At 51.6% G+C, this 14,199-nt stretch overlaps 1 pseudogene; it reads right to left on the bottom strand.

The window, feature by feature from the left end:
• LOC141197716 (uncharacterized) overlaps positions 1 to 14,199 on the bottom strand; it is a 157,510-nt pseudogene that overhangs the window by 81,439 nt on the left and 61,872 nt on the right.

The raw sequence follows: 14,199 nt of genomic DNA, 5'->3' as shown, positions 1-14,199 counted from the left end.
TCCATCTTAGATGTCCACCTGCCTGACTTCTGTGTGTGACCCGGCTCTCTTCTTGACATTCAGCTGTAATCTGGCAACTCACAACTACATTACAATTGGAGACATGGTGCCTTTCTACAGCAAATAAAATTTCATTTCAGCAATGAAACTTTGCTGCCAAAATGCGTTAATCAAAAAATGTATATAAAAAAGGTGTTTTTTTTGTTATGCATCAAATCTATCTGCAAGTAAAATGCACGTCAATTACTTGTGTGATCAAACTCATAATATAATGACCACAGGATCTGTGACTTCTCTGTATCTAGTGGTCACTACTTACCTGGGTGGTCATATGTAGGAATCTCCTCTTTACACCGCTCATCACCCCTCACATATGTCTCTATAGTATTAATATGGGTCAGATCTTCACCCTGAAACAAATATTGTAAAAGTCACAGACAGATGGAGAAGTCCCATCTATGATCAGCTCTAATCCTACCATCTCCACCGTTCTCATTACACAAGTATAAAACATATAATACTGGTGGATAAAACAAGACTGAGCACAAGACCTTCACAGCCGTCTACACATCATAGGGGAGATCTCATGACACCTTCTCTCCATCTACCTGATGATCCTGAGGAACATCGGGATCTTCTTGTTTACAGTCCTGTGGAAGAAGAGGATGGGGACATCTCTCTGGTGTTGTCCTCTTACTGGATAGATCTGGAGGAAACACATACAGGGACTGAATTCATTCTTTACATACAGATAATTATAGGCCGTGTGTATTTAGTCCTGTCTATTACCTGGTGATGTGAGGGGCTGGGGAACCTCCATCATGACGTCCTTGTACAGATCTTTGTGTCCTTCTAAATACTCCCACTCCTCCATGGAGAAATAGACTGCGACATCCCGACACCTTATAGGAACCTGACACATACAATGATACCGTCATCTCCCGATCTCTTCATAGTGACGTGCCCCCTGGGCCGTAGGGTACTCGGTAGCCGGGCCGGTCGTTGCTAGGGGAGATGTCACAGTGGCGGTGACCCGGTCCATGACCCAGGGCGGTCAATAAAAGGGGAATTTGAGAAAGGGGATTTATAGTTTTTATATAATGTTCGTGATGCCACCTGTGGTATGCGGCTATATGGAGCTGCCGCTGCGGTGCAGAACCTCTGGACCCGATGATAGTGCTCTCCACAGGCAGAGCTTAGCTCCAGGGCAGGAAATGGTGATGTTATAGATGTTGCTGTGCGGTGTAGTGCAGGGGATGATGGCGCAGCAGTATTAATTCACAGAGACTGTGGGGTGCAGCCTTCTGGATTTACTCACAGTTCTCACTTTGCTCCTGGTTACAACTGCAGATCATAACTTCCCACGTCGTCCTGTGCTTACTCAGGGAGGGGTTCAGCAAACCCTCAGGTACCTCCGGAGTATATAACGGGACCCCCTTCTGTGTGTTCCTTCTGGCCGTCTCCCTGCACCTCACACCCAGTGTTCCAATCCAATGGCCACGGGCCTTGTCGGGCGACGTCTTCTCTGTCCCCTGGGCCCTCTATGGCAACCTTCTTGGTGAAATAGATGTGGTGTTTAGGCTGCAGCACTTGAAATGCTGCACCCTCCGGTTACCTAGTTGAATATTGTAATTCTCACTAGTTAGGGGCCGGTCCCCTCTGCAACCCGATCCCTCCACCGCCAGGTAGACTCGGGCGTATGGGTGGCCTCCAGCACTGCCCGTACCGTTGGGATCCTTTCTTCACTCCTGGAGCCTTCTCTCTGCTCCCGTTGCTTCCTCCTCTCTTTCTCCTGGGCCTCCTCACTCAGGCCCGCGCTTCCCCTGAGCAGAGCTCCTGCTTCCAACTCTTCCTCTGACTCTCTCCTCAGACTGGAACCCTTCTAGATGGTTCCACCCCTTTTTATATCACTTCTTACTGAGCTCCCTTGAACTTCTTCCTCCACCCACACCCACTACATGGTTCCCCCTACTTTGGTTCCCCCCACTCCAGACAGCGACAGGGCTCAGCAGAGGAGCAGCGCATCTTGCCCCTTCTGCTGGTCTGGAGTAGTGTAGTGTTGGATGCAGGTGTTAGGGTCCCGGGCAGTACTCCCTCCTTACCTGAGAGTGAGATACCACACCTCTGGGTGAGATGCAGTACCTCTGTGGTGACTGAACCCTCAGGGGCGCCACAATAGCATTACTGTATAATGTCCCAGCATTCCCAGCAGTATCACCTCTCCAGTCAGCAGCTCAATCATCTTGTAGGCGAGTTCTAGGATCTTCTGGTCATTGATGTCCTCATGTATCAGGGGGTGAGGTGGAGGTCCCATGATTGGGCTCAGGGGTCTTCCCCATCCCTCAGACACAGGGTCCTGACAGCGCTCACTAGAGGTCTTCTTCACTACTGTGTAATCCTGGTTATGGAGAGACACATTAATAAATCTCCCTCCAGACATTTCCAGAGTCCTCACCTCTCCAGTTCTGTCCATCTGTTATTCCCATAGATAAGAATGATGTAATGTGACGTCATCAGAATCTCTCACCTCTCCAGTAAGCCGGAAGAGGATCTCTAGGGTGAGGTGGAATATCCTCTCCACCATCGTCTTCTTGTCCTTCTCCATCCACTAAGGTTTAAGGTAAATTTTCTAGAAGATGGAAGATAATGATGAACAACTCGCTGTTCACACGTTCACTTTCTTTAACTTAAAACAGTTATAAGAAGTGACCTGAAACAGCAGATAAGACCCCAAAGTCCTTTCAGGCGGGGGCGCTTTGCTCTGAGGCTGGAGACGGGTGTTATAGTGAGGTCACAGGACTCCGTCTGTTATTAGGGAGATTCTCACTTCTGGGCGATTTCACAACAAACTCATTTCTTCACATTAACGAGAAAAGGAAAAGGATCGTTCACTAATGGCCTCAATGTGCTGCGCGTGATCCAGGGAGCGGCTGCCGGAGACGTCTGGAGGAGCCTTCACTACATGAAGAAGACGAGAAGAAGATGACGTCCAAGAGACCGAAGCCGAATCCTGCTAGAGAGTAATGGAGACGGCACCGACCTCCACCTGCAGAGCCGCCTCCTCACACCTCCACCTGCAGAGCCGCCACCACATACCTCCACCTGCAGAGCCACCACCACATACCTCCACCTGCAGAGCCGCCACCACATACCTCCACCTGCAGAGCCGCCACCACATACCTCCACCTGCAGAGCCGCCACCACATACCTCCACCTGCAGAGCCGCCACCACATACCTCCACCTGCAGAGCCGCCACCACATACCTCCACCTGCAGAGCCGCCACCACATACCTCCACCTGCAGAGCCGCCACCACATACCTCCACCTGCAGAGCCGCCACCACATACCTCCACCTGCAGAGCCGCCACCACACACCTCCACCTGCAGAGCCGCCACCACACACCTCCACCTGCAGAGCCGCCACCACACACCTCCACCTGCAGAGCCGCCACCACACACCTCCACCTGCAGAGCCGCCACCACACACCTCCACCTGCAGAGCCGCCACCACACACCTCCACCTGCAGAGCCGCCACCACACACCTCCACCTGCAGAGCCGCCACCACACACCTCCACCTGCAGAGCCGCCACCACACACCTCCACCTGCAGAGCCGCCACCACACACCTCCACCTGCAGAGCCGCCTCCACACACCTCCACCTGCAGAGCCGCCACCACACACCTCCACCTGCAGAGCCGCCACCACACACCTCCACCTGCAGAGCCGCCACCACATACCTCCACCTGCAGAGCCGCCACCACACACCTCCACCTGCAGAGCCGCCTCCACATACCTCCACCTGCAGAGAGGCCACCACATATATGGCTGCTCTGTGCCCACAGGACCTGTGATGAGGTCACAGGAGGGGAGGAGTCAGGGGTCACATGATCAGGGGCCTCGGTGGATGCAGGACTCTGCTGTGCTGGTTGTCATGGTGCTGGATGAGCTGAAGTTTATGTGTGGGGTCAGGAGGGGTTTACAGTGTGGATGTAGCAGAGCTGCGTGTGTACGAGGTGTACGGAGCGGAGCCGCGTGTGTGCGAGGTGTACGGAGCGGAGCCGCGTGTGTACGAGGTGTACGGAGCGGAGCCGCGTGTGTACGAGGGGTACGGAGCGGAGCCGCGTGTGTACGAGGTGTATGGAGCGGGGCAGTGCGTGAACGAGGTGTACAGAGCGGAGCCGCACGTGTACAAGGTGTACAGAGCGGAGCCGCGTGTGTACGAGGTGTACGGAGCGGAGCAGTGCATGTACGAGGTGTACGGAGCGGAGCAGCGCGTGTACGAGGTGTACGGAGCGGAGCCACGTGTGTACGAGGTGTACGGAGCGGAGCCACGTGTGTACGAGGTGTACGGAGCGGAGCCGCGTGTGTACGAGGTGTACGGAGCGGAGCCGCGTGTGTACGAGGTGTATGGAGCGGAGCCGCGTGTGTACGAGGTGTACGGAGCGGAGCCGCGTGTGTACGAGGTGTACGGAGCGGAGCAGTGCATGTACGAGGTGTACGGAGCGGAGCAGTGCATGTACGAGGTGTACGGAGCGGAGCAGTGCATGTACGAGGTGTACGGAGCGGAGCTACATGTGACAGTCGACTCTCCTCCTCTACATGTCTCACACTGGTGACTCCTTTAATTTAAAATAAGCTCTGGAGACAGATTCTAGGGGAGATCTCGGTCCAGCCCATAGATCTAAACAGCTCATTAACATATTAAGAAAAACGTGGATTTCTCTGGAATAAGACATCGGATCGCGGATATCAAAGTTCAATTGTATTCATCTTTCTATGACTTACTTGCCCATATAGACAGCTTAGAGGCGGGTTCATCATAATGACAGGTCCTTTTAAAGGAGCCACAAGCCTCAATACCTGAATAACATTTTAAGCTCGGTGCAATGGTGCACCACTTACACGTGTGTAACATTAGATTCTGTTTCTTTGTATCGCAATATACCACATGATATTGACATTGCTTCTGTAAGGCTATGTGCATACATGTTGGGTTTTTCAGCTCATAAATCTGCAGCAAAACCTAATATCTGGCAGGAAATCAGCTGCGTCAAAAACTAAGGTCTTGCTGCATTTTTTTAGTGTTTTTTTCATTGTCCTTCTGTCTCTATTTATGCATGTACATAAAGTTTTGGTAGACTCCATACTAAATAAGGAAGGAGTCACTGACTGTGGTGGCCCCTCCCCGGGCCGTGGCGATTGGTGACCCCCTCTTTGCTGCCCCTTACTGACCAGTGATCCTGAAGCCCCCAGAAGGGTCCAATGAAGCGAAAGGGACGGCTGCTACAAGCCGTCCCATGGATACATAAACACCAGGACATCCCACGTTACTTCCTTTCTTTGCTGGTCCCGGAGTCGAACGTCGCTATGGACAATTCAGGATCAGGTCAGATTGCTGAGGCCCTCCGGGCTGGGTTTGCACAAGGGGGCGAGCACTGGTTACAGGCCCTCATGTCGGGGCTCAGCGCTCATTCCCCTGGCCCCAGCTTTAACTCCCCAGATAACCCTGCCACTGGCCCTCAACCCCTTATGGGAACATCATATCCCCCAATCCCCTCACCCCTTGGGCCCACTTCATCGGGTTCAAGTTCCCTCTGGAAGGCCCCCACTCAACGTGCTGCGGTCGGATCGCCTGGGACAGGGGGCTGCACTTTTGCCGCTGTCTGGCCCTGTCCTTCATTCTCGCCCGGCCGGCGCAGACGCACAGCTGCAGGCCTCTCATCATGCCACACTCCCTGTGGGAGTGTGGGGCGGGTTGGCGGGCGCCCCCCGGTGCTGGACGGCGGTCGGCTGCGGCGGCTCATCGTGCGCATGCCGGGGCGGGAGAGCGGGCGTCCGAGGCGGGGCGGCGGGTGCGCTGGCGTGGGGTTGGGGGGTTCCTCTCTGCGGTCGCGCGGGGGAGCAGGCGCGCGACTCTACTGGGCTGGAGAGGCATGCTGGGGGAGGCGGAGCTGAAAAGCAGGAAGCGCTCGATGCGCATGTGCGGGGCGCCTGCCCGCCCCACGGGGCAGAGCAGGAGGCTGCGGGCTGGTGCGGTGGTGGATCCTGCGCCGCACTCACAGCGGGCGCAGGGCTCCGCTGCACTAATAAATGAGTGCGGGCTGTCTTCTGTGTCGGCGGCGGGCACAGAGTGGATTCAGGTCTCCTGCCTGCTGCCGGTGCTGGAAACAGCACAGAGCCTGTCATTCCCCACCCCCCTAAACACTCCCGTCCCGCATCCTGCCGAGGGGCGCCCTGGAGAGCGGAGGTCCAGCAGGCACACCCGCCCTCCAGAGCGCTTTAGGCACAGCACCCCGCAGCCACACAGAAGAAGTTGCAGGCCACACATTTATCAGTCACCTCCCCCTCAACACACAGCAGGGGCTGTGGCAGAGCAGAGCTCCAGACAGGAATCCTCTGTCGGGGGCTATGTTCTGCCTCCCCCCGAAACCCCCCCCCCGCAGAAAAGCCCCTATTAAAATTAAAAGAATAAGTTCCCAAAACAGAACACGTGACACTACACATCCAGGGGACATGGCTGCCCCTGTAATCACCGCAGCCCATCCAGCGCCCAGTCACAAGGTCAATACCCCCCTGATGGACACTATGCGGAGCTTTAACACTTCAGCGCCCATCCTCGCCTCCTCCAAATACCCCTATAATTGCGCAACGACGCACGCGCCTGACACCGCTATAGCATCGCCCTCCAGCTGGCCACAAATAGCACCGCCACATCCCGGCGGGACACATGTATACTGCGCAGAACCCCACATACACCCTCAGGGACACAGAGACTCCAGGCGTACTTGCTCCAGGCGAACTCGCTGTAGTTCCTCCGACGACAGATCTACATCATCGCACACGAGTCACCGGCGAAGGAAGCGGTCGTCACAAGCAAATCGGAGATCGGCATCCCACAGGAGGGGTCACAGGTCGCGGTCCTCAAGGTGGTGCTCACCATCCTCCGCATCAGAGAAGTCGGGCGCATTGTTGAGCCGCAACAGCCGCTTGCACCGATCCCGTCCTCCGGGAGACAGAAATGATACAATGGCACCCTCCAGAGCTTACAGCTTGCACGATGCAACGATTTCACGCAGGTCTGCGAGCAGAGGCACGCAGCTCACCCCGAGCGAGACTGGTGTCGGAGTCCCTCCACACATCGGAGTCCCTCCTCCAGCCGCAGAAATGGGTGAGTGCAATATAAGTATAACTGAAATGGGAAATAGTAACAGCAACTTAATAGCGGCCCTTAAGGCCATAGTCGAACAACTATCCGCGCCACCAGGCGCAATACATAATTCTACTACCATTAGCCAGCGTACACAAGGACGCATTCTTTTGCAGGATTAGCCCATTAGGCTCACACATAGACGAGGAAACCAGAATTAAAATATGGAATAATGACTACATCGACATTTGGTCACTAGTAACCGCTGACCAACATACTATAGACAAAGAGAGAAGGATAGCTGACAGACCATTCGACAGAAACAGACAAAAGGTCGCAAAGACAATGAGTAACTGGTTACAGCCGTTTTCTGTGCTGGGTTGCATCATGGGCCAAAAGCATCCGGAATGCCGCTCGGAACTATTCATATACCAGGATACGGTGTATAACTTATACAAAGCCCACGGCGGTTCAGCATGGTGGCGCTATGATGAAGAGTTCCGGAGGTGGTTGGCCCTGCAACCACAGCTAGGCTGGGGGGTAAAAGCTACAGACGTATGGTTGCGAATAATGCTGTCACAGAAACACCATCCCTTTCCAACAATGGCTACTGGACAACCGGCAACAGCAGGCCAAAATTCAGTGGTCGTGCGTAGACCAGGGGCCTGCTGGCAGTACAATGAGGGACACTGTCGTTTCTACGCCTTATGCAGATACAAACATGAATGCTCAGCCTGCGGGGGAGCCCACCCCGCGGCAAGATGTTCTCATCCCGCAAGCAAATTATCAATTAAACTCCCACAGTCAGAATCCAGGGACCCCGGTGAGCGTAAACGCGATGGGCCCCTGGCTAGACCAATATCCTAAGAAAGGCGCAGCGGGGCAGTTACGTTTTGGTTTCACATACGGTTTTTTCATCCCTTTCAAACTTAATAAATCGCCCACCTTTGCAAATAACCTTAAATCTGCAAAAGAGCACCCTGAAATACTTAGGCAAAAAATACAAAAAGAATTAGCTCTAGGCAGAGTGGCGGGCCCTTTCCCAACACCACCATTCAGTAACCTAAGAGTTTCCCCTCTGGGAATAATCCCCAAGAAAGAGCCAGGTTCATTCCGGCTTATCCATCATTTATCTTACCCAAAAGGAGAGTCTATAAATGACGGTATTTCGTCTGAAGACGCCTCGGTCTCCTACGCGTCGTTCGACAGAGCAGTAATGTTAGTACGCGATGCGGGGCCCGGAGCGCTGCTCGCTAAATCAGACATAGAATCCGCCTTTCGCCTACTACCGGTGCACCCAAATTGCTACCACCTGCTGGGATGCCAAGTGGACAATGAATACTTCTACGACACTTGCCTCCCAATGGGTTGTTCAATATCTTGTTATTACTTCGAACTATTCAGTTCCTTCCTAGAATGGGTGTTGAGGTACGAAACCGGCAATAGGTCCTTCACACATTACCTAGATGACTTCCTATTCGTCGGACCCAAAGACTCAAATCAATGCCAATCATAACTTAACGAATTCACAAACATCTCTCGACGGTTCGGAGTCCCATTATGCCCTACAAAAACCATAGGCCCCACAACAAAGCTATCATTCTTAGGCATCGAAATCGACACCACAGCAAGGTTGTTCCGCCTCTCAACGGAAAAAATAGAAAAAACATTACACCTGATTGAGAGATTTTGCGCGGTACGGAAAGTAACACTACAACAGATGCAAGTGTTACTAGGCCTCCTCGTGTTCGCGAGCCGGGTGAAGCCAGTTGGAACGTTTTTTTCTCGTCGTTTATCCCTTGCAACAAAACGTGCATTAAAACCGAGTCATAGAATCAGAATCACCAGGCAGCTTCGGGCGGACTTAGAGGTGTGGAAAAACTTCTTACAATCATTCAATGGTCACACGTTATTTATGTCAGCAGAACAGTCCAACACTGAACTAAGATTATTCACCGGGGTGGCAGAAGCGGGCGGATATGCAGCGATACTAGATAACCAGTGGTGCACAGGCTTATGGCCTCCGTATTGGTCTGAACAATGGTTAACAAAAAAACAGACACTTCTGGAACTCTTCCCAATAGTGGTAGCAATAGAAATATGGGACACGCACCCGGCGAACAAAAATATACGCTTCATAACAAAAAACACCAGCCTAGCGCACTGCGTAAATAAGTTGGCATCATCGTCTCTCCCAGTGCTAGGCCTACTACGCCGGCTAGCATTCCTGTTCCTAAAACACAATATATGGGTCCGCGCAAGCCACGATGCTGAGGCGTCTAACGCTGCTGCTAACGCTTTATCACAATTCAATTGGCAGGTTATCAGAGAGCTCCTCCCCAACTCCCACCCATCGGGCACCAGTTGTCCACCCTCCCTATGGGATATAGTGGCGAACAGCTGATGCCATTAATCAGAGCGTCAGTCACCCCGTCGACATGGCAAGCATACGGTAAGGCATGGGAACTGTGGACACGACTAGTAGCAGGCAGACGGGTTGACCAATGTGAACAAGCCAGGTTACAAGTCACCATAGAATTTCTCCACCAGCTAGTGATGAGGGGCATATCAGGGGCGTCAGCGCAGCGGTGTCTGACCGGATTAGCGTTTCACTTCCAACTACTGAATTGGGGAGATGTGACAAAGAGATTCATCATCAGACAATCCATAAAAGGCTGGAAAAGGGGTCAGCCAAGTCAGGATTGCAAACGTCCCGTATCATTAAAATTGCTTTCCCGAATCATATCCCTAACACCATTAACATGACACTCACAATTTGAAGCGACACTACTGTCTACTGCATTTGCGATCGCCTTCTTCGGGGCGCTACGCATAAACGAATTAGTCCCTGGATCCAAAATTACCACCAGTGGAGGCTTATTACACCAGGACATAGTCATAGCCAATAATGCTATACACCTACACATACGCAAATCGAAAACGGATCCAGCGGGCAGGGTCACTTGGGTGCTTTTACAACCCACTAACGGTACACTGTGTCCGGTAATAATAGTAAAAACATATACAGCCATCAGGCCACAAAGTAATTTCTTCCTATCACACATTGACGGAACTCCATTATCTAGATACCAGTTCCAATCTATATTTAATAAATGCCTAACATCCGCAGGGTACCACCCTAAAGATTACGGGACACACTCATTTCGCATAGGCGCAGCCACGGATGCAGCAAGAGCAGGACTGTCAGAAACGGAAGTGCAGAGGATAGGGAGATGGCAATCCGCGTGTTTTGCGAGATACATAAGACCGGACTTGTTATCCTAACGTGGTTTGTTTCTTTTACAGGTGACGCTAAGCCAACAATGTGGTTCATAGGCCACTCGTACATATACTGGTAGAAAAAAGGGCGAAAGTCCGCCCTGGCAGGAGGAAATTAGGGTTTCATAACATATTTCAACTGGAGAGGTATTAGAGGCCTGCGATGGCCACAGGTACTACAAAAGGTAATTGAGATAGGTAGAGAGGCAAGAGGTCCGGTCATATTAGTTATACACGCCGAGGGAAATGACCTAGGTCACTACAAGAGCACATAACTAATGGCAATAATGAAACTAGACACTGAGCGCTTCGCAGAATTTTTCACCAAACTATCTATAGTATCGTCTGAGATTGTGCAGAGAGCGATATGGCGAGGTGCTCGAGACATCACGGCCATCGAACGGACAAGGCGGGTAATAAATATTCGGATGGCAAAATTTGTTAAAGAGGTGGCGTAGTGATAAGACACCGAGAACTGGAAGGAGATAAAGCAGGCCTCATACGGCCCGACGGTGTTCACTTAACAGATATTGGACTGGACATATTCCTGTCAGGACTCCGGGACGGAGTGGAACAAGCGTTAATGATGATGGGTGGGGGTCGGAGTCCTGCATACGAGTACGCAGGATCCTCCGTGGCCCGGAAATAGAAAGTACATTTTGGAGAGTTACATTTGTTGGCCAACTTGCCAGTGTGGAGACACAGGGCATGCTGCAACAAGCTGAATTAATTTGGAAATAAAATGCCTTTCTAATGGAATGAGTATAAAGAATTAATAAAGCTGTGACCGATCCTCACCCATCCAGTTTTAAGAGTGACATTATTGTAATGTCCAGGAAAGGGGGGCAGTAGGGGGGCTGAGCGTTGGGATTTGGTTGGGGGTCCCCACAGTATGGTAGATTCTATACTAAATAAGGAAGGAGTCACTGACTGTGGTGGCCCCTCCCCGGGCCGTAGCAATTGGTGATCCCTCTTCGCTGCCCCTTACTGACCAGTGATTCTGAAGTCCCCGAAGGGTCCAATTAAGTGGAAGGGACGGCTGCCACAAGCCGTCCCATGGATACATAAACACCGAGGCATCCCACCTTCCTTCCTTTCTCTGTTGGTCCCGGAGTCGAACGTCCCACCCACCCTCCCTGGTGTGAAGATGGCAAAAAAGGACAATCATACACTCTTCAAGTCACAGCGGCCTAGAAATAGAAAGGACATGTTGGAGAGTTACACTTGTTGGCCAACTTGCCGGTGTGGAGACACAGGGCATGCTGCAACAAGCTGAATTATTTTAGAAATAAAATGCCTTTCTAATGGAATGAGTATAAAGAATTAATAAAGCTGTGACCGATCCTCACCCATCCAGTTGTAAGAGTTACATTATTGTAATGTCCAGGAAAGGGGGGCGGAGCGTCTGGGTTTGGTTGGGGGTCCCCACAGTCTCATAAAAACTCCTGCAATAGACGTAATCTTAGAATAGCACAAATAATTTTGAACTTAAGAGTAGCAGAAGGGGCCAAAGGCTGGGTTGCCGGGCCAACGGCTGGGTTGCCAGATCTCCGCATCCAACTCCGAGGATACCATAGACACCACATACCCTGATGAACAACGGAGGATGGAGGTTCCGGGGAAAAAAACTGAATCAAGGCTGCATGATAAAGCGTCAGCCTTCACAACCTTAGATCCTGGCGTGACCGTGATACAAAAATTAAATCTAGAAAAGAAAAAGGATCATCTGGCCTGTCTAGGGGGTTGACCATTTAGTTGATTCAATATAGGCAAAATGTTTATGATCAGTCACCACCGTGACTTGATGAATTGCCCGCTTCCAAAAATGCCTCCATCCTTCAAGCTAATTAAATTAAATTTCAAGCTAATTAAAAGCTAATTTAACCGCAAGTAGCTGGCGATTCCCAACATCAAAATTTCTCTCAGCAGACACAAGTTTCCTAGAGAAAAAAGCTCATGGTCGCAAGTTAATCAAAGTTTTGGAACCTTGACATTATACAGCCCCTACTCTGATCTCTGAAGCATCCACCTCCACAATGAACGGTTCCTGGAGAACGGAGATCAATTTGTCAAATGTCCCAATAGCATCCGGCGACCAACACTTAAGATCTGCCACCTTGCATGTGAGGTCGGTGAAAGGTTTAACAATCTGTGAAAAACCCCCAATAAATTTTCTGCCATAATTGGCAAAACCTATAAAACTATTGTAGCGCCTTAAGGTCAGGAGGTTGAATCCAATCAATCATGTTGTGCACCTTTCCAGTATCTATCTTAAAAATTTCAGCCGCAACAATGAACCCCAGGAATGATATCTCTTGGACAGAAAAGGTACATATTTCCAAATTTAACAAATAAAGAATTCTCTCTAAGCTTTCGTAAAACAAAATGGACAAAAAAATTAGAATATCTTCAATTTATACCACAATAAACCTTCCAATAATATCAGAAAAGATATCGTTCATAAAATATTTTAAATACTGCTGGCGCATAGGTTAACCCAGAAGGTATGACAAGATCGTCAAAAAGGCCTTTGAATGTTAAAAACGCCATCTTCCATTCATCACCCTCCCGGATGGGTCACCCTAGACAACCACTTAGCCCTCATAAGCTGATTATATAGGTCAGGGATGAGTGGAAGTGGGTAGGTATTTTTAGCCATCATTTTTTAGCCGGAAATCGAGGCAAAAACAGAGGCCACCATCTTTCTTATTAGCAATGAAAAATCCAGCAGTTACAGGGGAGGAAGGATGACTATGACCCTTTCGTAAACTTTAATTTACATATTCTCTCATGGCAGTATGTTAAGTGTAGCATCGGCGTCTCTGCCCCGTTCTAGGCAGAGACGCCGTCCCTCTCACCTCCCCGCTCCTGGCGCGGCGTCCTCCAGCACTTCTCTCCCCGCTGCTTCCGGCACGCGCTCCTTCCCCGGCAGTGTGCTTAGGGCGCGCGCGCTCCCCCTCTCTTAAAGGGACCGCGCGCGCCATCCTAAGGAGTCCCCGGCCAATTGCCGGAGGACCTCCCATATAAAAGGCACCTCCTCCAAAATGGAGGTGCCCGAGCAATGTTGTAGCACTGTTCACTACTCTGCTTCAGCCCTCAGGTCCCGTTGCCAGTTACCTGCCAGATACCTGCCAGATTCCTGCCAGTCTGCTGTCTAATTCCTGCCTGATATCCTGCTACCTGCCTGCTAGCCTGAGGTCCGACGGTCTGCCTTCCAACTTCTGTCAGTCTGTCTAAGGACCAGCCTGCCCGCTCACCTGGGAGCGCACATCTTCTACCTGCCTGCTTGCCTGAGGTCCGACGGTCTGCCTTCCAACTCCTGTCAGTCTGTCTAAGGACCAGCTTGCCTGCTCACCTGGGAGCGCTCATCTGCTGCCTGTCTGCTAGCCTACCAGGAGGCTCTGCCATCACGTGCTGTGACCACCCGCCTGTCCAGAGACTCCTGCCCGCTCACCTGGGAGCGCTCATCTGCTACCTGTCTGTTGGTCTTCCTGGAGGCTCCGCCGTCACATGCTGTGACCACCCGATTATCCAGAGACTCTCGCCTGCTCACCTGGGAGCTCACGTCTATCATCTGCCGCCACAGGTCGTACCAATCCTTTACCCAGAGACTGCCCCGGTCACTTGCCGTGACCTCCTGCCCGTTCATCCAGAGACTGCCCCGGTCACTTGCCGTGACCTCCTGCCCGTTCATCCAGAGACTGCCCCGGTCACTTGCCGTGACCTCCTGCCCGTTCATCCAGAGACTGCTCCGGTCACTTGCCGTGACC

This window comes from Phyllobates terribilis, unplaced genomic scaffold, assembly GCF_046119375.1.
Source record: "Phyllobates terribilis strain yellow unplaced genomic scaffold, ASM4611937v1 Scaffold_86__1_contigs__length_6382490, whole genome shotgun sequence".
Taxonomy (NCBI): Eukaryota; Metazoa; Chordata; class Amphibia; order Anura; family Dendrobatidae; genus Phyllobates; species Phyllobates terribilis.
This window is presented reverse-complemented; position numbering and strand designations above follow the sequence as displayed.